Here is a 7500-nt window from a genome sequence, read left to right as displayed (position 1 = left end):
TAATCCAAAATGTCAAGAATATTGTTTGTCGTCTGTTTCCCGGGCCATACTCGACATATTAGAAACCTGTGGCAAAATGTGGCAGCATTTCATCACGTCACCTGATAGATACATCACTGGCAAGATACACCATCCGGCTCTGTAACCAGGCGGTTTCGCTGAGTTCCGCAAATAACAAATATAGATATATAACAAACGTAAGTGCATACCAAAATCCATAACAACAACAAGTAAGGTAATCTGGCACCCATTTGGGAACCAGCGACACTTCAAATTGCTCCAAAATGGCGAACGGCAACCGAATATAGCACCTCACGAAACACGCCTAACATTTTCCTAGACTTATTACAATAAGTGTTTTGTGCAGTTATGGGGCCCTGGGACTTTTTTTTATCTACCCAGGGTTAAGAGTGTTTATTACGTCTTCTATAATCCATGGTCGTTGTAATTTCATTCCTTTCATATTTCCTAAAAAGGAGCAAGTTGTATAATTGACCATTTTTCAGGAACCAAAAAAAGCCATGTTGAAATAATGACTGAAATCAAAGCTCAATTATTGTTTCAGTTCATATTTTGACAGTTTTATTTTTCTGTAGTGATTTTATAATTTTTGGCAAATTTCTTTATCATTCATGACTATAAATGTTGGCATCTTTTCCTTAGACATAACTTCCCCTCTTCTGCCGAACACTATCTTAACCAAATTTTTCTGTTCATCTCTTCTTAGTTATGCTCAGCCCACTTTTATTCCGTTATAACTTTCCCAAACTTGCCTTTTCTTTGAATGAGTCTGTCCTCTGCGTATGTCAACTAGTTATTCGCTTCTCTCTGTGCCGTACTGTAATAATAATAATAATAAATAATAATAATAATAATAATAATAATAATAATAATAATAATAATAATAATAATAATAAATTGTTTTTACCATATACGTCAATTAGCCTTCTAGCTCCACCTTTCAATAATATCTAATTTCTCCCTCTTCAGAATTCTTTCTCTTCTCGTTTTCTCTTTTTCCTTTCCTCGTCAGATTGCTGCTTGCAATGGACTTGCTACTTACTGCTTATTCAGATCTCTCTTGGCCAATGACATTGTTCGGCCCTTTTTTCTTTTTACAGCAGCTGTCCAGTTTTTAGTGATGTGCTTCGCTATATTTTTTGAAATCGTTTATGGAAAACTCTAGCCTCCATTGCAAGAAATACTAACATTTTGATTTCATCACAAAGATTGTAATAGTCAGTCGTTATGAATTTGTTTCTTGCTCTGCAGCGTGAGAATTTGTTTTTAAATAAAATAGACTTATTTTAGCTGTATTCATACGTTTACCTGGTGTGAGCAATGTAGTGTTTATTAATATATGAGTCACCAAAGTCATAGCCAGTTAAATTGTCATGCTTAAGGAACTTCCTTCATCTGAAAGATTAATTAAATAATGCTTCATTGTAATGTGTGGTTGTTGTTCATCATCTGTTCGTTAATGAGTGTAATTTTCACATTTTCTCGTCACCTGGATTCTTCATGACTAATCAGCTGTTGTTATAGCTGGACATAGGCATTTCATTTCGAGGGACGGTGTGGCCAAAACTTGCTGTGTGAGGCAGTATACACATAAATCTAGATATGCTATACGTGAATAGTGCTGCCGTTTTGGACAGGACAAGCGCTTTAGTATTGATGATGTCCAGGCTTGATTGGGATCTGATGCACATTACTCCTTTATAAGAAAAAGACGTAGCCTTTGGTTGTAACCCCTTCTGTATACATTGAACCACAACATGGTATTTTGCTAATAGGAAACCTTGAAGATTTAAGCAAAAATATTCAGTTTTGGGGTCAGCCTAATGTTTGTAATGATAGTTTAAAAGCAATTGATTCACTTAGTTCAGGCAGGACTGCTTTTTACTGCTTTTTCTCTCTTATGTAAATTACTAATTGACCATCTTTTGGATGATGAAATCTGTGACCTACATTATGAGGAATTTGAGGTAGGCAATAGTAGTGTTAGATGACCACGGTCAGATTGTAGAATCTGAATTACTCAAGGCTACTGATGAAGTTCTTGAATACGAATGCCGTCGCTTTTTGAATCTGGATGCCAATATTGTTGAAAGTAATATGTCAGAGACTAAAGGAAAGTGGGTTGAATTTTAATTGAATAACTCTTCAAGAAAAAAAAGATAGAAGACTTGTTGTACCCCCTCTTGTGGAATAGCAAAATTGCACATTTGTTATCAACAAACGAAAATCTCTCAAGTTGATACCAATGGCAAATCTTCAGAAATTATGGAAAAAGGAGGGGCATTTGTGGTTAGTTGATTATGTAATTAGGGATCAATTAAAGGTGGCATAAATGGGAAAATTTCTGATTTAGATTCTTTTAGAGCAGAGCATCCAAATTATTAATTTCTCCCACATATGTGTGTTTTTAGGCCACAAAGTGTCGTATTGTGTTTATATGTCCAATCTCAAAGAAACTGTTAAAGTTTTGTGTGGTTTCTCTCACAGTGTAAAGATCCGGGACCTAACCTTTACGATAAGCTGTCCTCAGCCTTCTTACCCTTGAGGTTTGATAAGTTGTTATTAACGTATGATCTTAGGAAAGCTTTTATCATGATGTCCTTGAAAAATAATGATCAAGCTAGGTTGCTGTTTTTTTGGTTCAAAAATGTACAGAAGAACGATTATTCTATTTTAGCAAACAAGAATATTAGACTTAGTTTTGACCTTCATTGTATTCTGTATTATATAGGGTCTCCAGAAAGTCATTCCTGATTAACAAAATTAATCATTTTAAAACTATGGTGGAATGGCCGTACAACTTTCACATTCTGTTGAGCAATAACTAAAGTTACTTTTGTTTGCCTACTGTGATACTCTATCCACCAGTTGAGTCAAGCATAGCAGAAATGGTGTGTGTTATGGTAACATGAAATAAAACCACCTGTTGCAGTTCAATGCAAGTTCAGAAATGAGTATCGACGAGATCCACCAGATGTTAAAAGCATTAAAGACTGCTATAAAAGTTCTCAGAGACTGGAATTGTTGATGACCGTAAGAGAAGCAGTAGACGTAGTGTGGTCTAATGCATGACAGAGTTATTGGACCAATTTTCTTTGTTGAACCCACCATATCAGCAATTGTTTGTCTGGACATACTGGAGCATTATGCTGCACCTCAATTAGAAGAGTTTCAGCCAAGGGTACCATTTCAGCAAGATGGTGCGCTTCCACACTAGGGTTAGGTTGTTCATAACTTTCTGGATGTAACCTTTCCCAACCTCTGGACTGAGAGAAATGGCCCAACAGAATGGCCACCACGTTCACCTGACATTTACTCTCTTGAATTATTCTTATGAGGTTATATCAAGGATAAAGTGTACAGTACATCATTACCTAATGTTGAGAACTTACAAGCAAGGATAACAGCAGCTCTAGCAACAGTAACTATGGAGATGTTGGAGAATACCTGGCATGAGATAGAATTTTGCTTAGACGCACTTCGGTCAACAAAATGAACATATGTTGATATTTATTAGTAATGGAAAAAAACTTTAGTCATTGTTGTTGAAATTGAAGAAAACCTTATACCTCTACCTAACATGATTTACATGTAATATAGGTCTGTAATCTGGGAAAGACTTTGTGGACACCCTATTTACTTGTGTTCCAAAATGAACCAGACCCAAAGCTGAGGGGCCTACATTTATTGTTGTACTCTTTATTTTATATGGACAATGGAGCTATTAGTTCTGCTGATTCTTAGTATTTGAAGTGGGTTTATTCTAGGTTGCCACTTATTTTCAACCCCTATAGATTTGAGATACAACAGTTAATAACAAATGATGTTGCACTGCAGGTTGAAACTGATGCAAAGTTTGAAAGCCTTTTTGGCCTTGTATGGAATAGGGCAGATGATGTGATTTATACTAAGGAAATCTTGCTAAACCCAGATGCTGATACTAAATGTAAGATTTTGCAGGCTAATGTCAGTTATTTTGATGTTTTTGGTTTTAATATTCCTGTCTTTAATAGAAGTAGACTTTATATGCATAGACTTCAGTGCTCAAAGCAGCTGGCTTGGGATCAAGTAGTGTCCCCCATTCTTCAAAGGGAATGGAGGATCATTTGCAGTCAGGTGAATGGTTTCCAGCCTGTGAAAATTAAGAGGTTTATTGGGAGAATGGATGGAAAATTTAGACTGAAAGCATTCACAGATGCAAATCGTTATTTCTATGGTACTGTGGTATACATTAAAGATATTGACTTGGGTGAGTTAAGCTTTTTTTTCAGGCAAAGAACCGCTTCATCAATAAGCTGTTGAAAGGAAAGTCAATCAGCTCCAGCAATGGAGTTTAATGGTAAATCATTAGGGGCAGAAACCCTGATGGAGATTTATAGAGATCTGGCTATTCCCTCATGCGTGAAAACAATTGACATTGATGGCTTGGATTTGTACTGTGATTCCAGTTATGCTTTGCAATGGCTACAAGCGTCAGAATGTACATACTCTAAAGTGCAGAAGCATTCAGTATTTGTACAGAATTGGATAGAAAATATCAGGAAGTTCTGTGAAATCAAACCTGTTAATTTTATCTTTATAACTGGAAAATACAATCCAGCAGGCTGTGTCATCCAATGCCCTTCTCCTAGACTTGTTTCTAAATCACTCTTTATTTCAGGTCCTGAGGTGGGGCCTGGCAATGACTTTCACAGTTTCTATCTCGAACACCAATGCCCTTAGTATTTCGGTTGTGGAGCCGAGAATTTCCTGGTGAACCTCTTCTCGAACATGAGAAATATACTACTTTAGGGAAGCTTAAATTGATTTACAGGAGGGTAATGTTTTGTGTTTACTATTGGAAGAGGAAAGGAGGAGTTAAAGTAAGGAATGTGAATAATGTGAATTATTCTGTTTTATCCTTAAGGAAATTAATTCTAGATCAACAGAGACATTTTATGGAAGTATTTTCTTACTTCAAACTCAAAAGTAAAACTTCAAAGGATATACCACCACTTGTGAGCCAACTAAATGTATTCATAGATTCAGATGGCATTTTAAGAGTAAATCAAAGTTCAAGAAATAATATGGGCATGACAAACAATTTTTTATATCGCTTTATCCCAAGAGTTATTTGACTAAACTAATTATAATGGATAACAATGCCAAATTATTGCATGGCAGTTGCTATTCCGTCCTGTCTGAGCTTTGGGATACTTTTTTTTTCCTAAACATTTTTCTGTTATTAAGAATGCCCTTAAGCAATGGGTTCCATGACAGGTTTAATACAAGAAGTTTAATACAAGAAGTTTACAAGAAGTGTGAGTTTCGTTCTAGTCCGCCTGCTATTCAATTTTTAAATATATTTGTTGATTTTATTGGACCATTTAATGTTAAACAGGGCCTGAAAAGATGATGCAATGGATTTTGTGTTGCACCAGCCATTGGTCAAGGGCTATTAATTTGAAGGTCTGTTGAGATTTCAGTGTGAAAGAGTATTTGAGAGGCTTTCAATTACATGTTTTTGTATATGGATTCCCACAGCTTTGTGCCAGTGATCCTCGCTCACATTTGGTGGTAAGATGTAACGTAATTACTATAGTAGATTCACATAAACCGTGCATCTGATACTAGGCCAGTCCCTTACGACATTCCTGATTGGTGTTGATAAGCCAGTCTCAGGGCTGGAAGCTCCCAGTCTCTCTCGAGAGTTCACATAGGCCAGATGTATGTTCCACCTCTCCTGATGGATTCGTCTTTCAAAAGTATCCATCAGGAGAGGATGGTACATACATCCTGCCTTTGTGAACTCTATCGAGTGTCGTAAGGGACAGGCCAAGACAACAGGTGTATGGTTGATGTAAATCTACTATAGCTTCATCATTGATCCTGACACTAAATTATATTTGGAATCTAATGGCATTGAGCATGTATAGTTTCAGCAATTTTTTAAAGGCCATGGCCATAGTGAACTAGGGTCACTTGTAGAGTCCTGCGTAAAATTGGTGAAGAAACTGGTCTTTTCAGCTGTTATTCAAGGTGTATGAGCTAATGTTCTTAAATTTAATTCCAGATTGACAAGAGGTGTCTCATAAACTTGCGTGGAAGATGAGTAGCAGCCCTACATAAGTAATAAAGGATGAGTATGTAAAACTTCGTAAGGTTAGACATAATCTTCTAGAAGCTTACCAAAATGAGTTTTTAAGTACCCTGGTAGCTCAGGTGGTGAACGCAAAGACAGATATCGACCAATTTGTCACCACAAGTTGGGCATTGGTGATATATTCCTCATCAAGGAAGCAAACACGAACACCTTTAATTTTCCATTGGGAATTTTGGGAATTATGAAGAACTTAGATGAGAATGACTTGGGGGAAACTATAGGGGCCATTATACTTAAAGGGAAGACTCGTGAATTCATTAAAATGCATGTTACTACTTTAATCCCTTATCTTAAGGAAGTTCTGGATTCATCCTACTATTCAGATAATGAGGACAAACAAAGCTCCCATAGGTTGTCTAATAATGAGAGGTCATCTCTAAGGACTCCCAGGAAAGCTGCCATTAAGATCAGAAATTTAACTAAACTTGTGTTATAGCTATTAGGTATGATGCAAATTTCCAATGGTGAGAAATTTGCCTCCTGTGTGATCCAGTGTACAAAAATAAATGTAATTTATTTTTCTGTATGCTTTTGTGTTTCTGTAATTTTTCTCTCACAGTTTTGTGTGTTGGCTTGAATTGGGTAACTTTCGCTGTGATATATTCTATGTGCATGACTGTTTTAGATAAAATGTCTTTCAAGGCTTTTGTAATGCAATTTTAAGTTAATGTGCATAATGGCCTTATCTGCTGTTGGGTGATCTTAAGGACCAAGACGAGCAATAATTCTCGGGAACTAATCTTTGTTTTTGTTTCCGAGCTAACGTGTGAGATGGCGCAGAAATGGTCGTCAATGAATTCTGTTACTTGGACTTGGACTGTAGCTTCAAGTATATTGACCCAAAGGGTTCACTCATACAACTCGTTTTGACATCGTGACTGCTGAGCTGCAATGAAGAGCGCTTAGCAGACATACTCAAGGGAAGCGAGATGTATTACAAATGGATTCTCTAGATGTTTGCACTTTGATTTGGGAAATGGCTCTTCACTAGATACTGGCTCTCTCTCTCTCTCTCTCTCTCTCTCTCTCTCTCTCTCTCTCTCTCTCTCTCTCTCTCTCTCCACCTCTGGACTTTGCATCCTGCACGGAGCGAATGATCGATGGAAAAATCTTCCTTAAGCCATTCATGTTTCGCCCTTAAGCTAGGGTAAGGCCATTAGTGCCTTTTACTTGAGGTTCAAGAAGTTCAGACGTGACCTAAAAATAATGATAAAATAACTCTGTAAGATTAATTTCCCAAGGCTTTTTTCATGCATTATGCATCGTAATAGTTTTGTTACCTTTTTTTCATACGTACTCAACAAGATATTAGGCCGCTTTGCGTCAAGCGGCCTAAT

Source organism: Macrobrachium nipponense, chromosome 21 (assembly GCF_015104395.2).
Source record: "Macrobrachium nipponense isolate FS-2020 chromosome 21, ASM1510439v2, whole genome shotgun sequence".
NCBI classification, from domain to species: Eukaryota; Metazoa; Arthropoda; class Malacostraca; order Decapoda; family Palaemonidae; genus Macrobrachium; species Macrobrachium nipponense.
The sequence above is the reverse complement of the archived record's forward strand: the minus strand, read 5'-3'. Positions refer to the sequence as shown.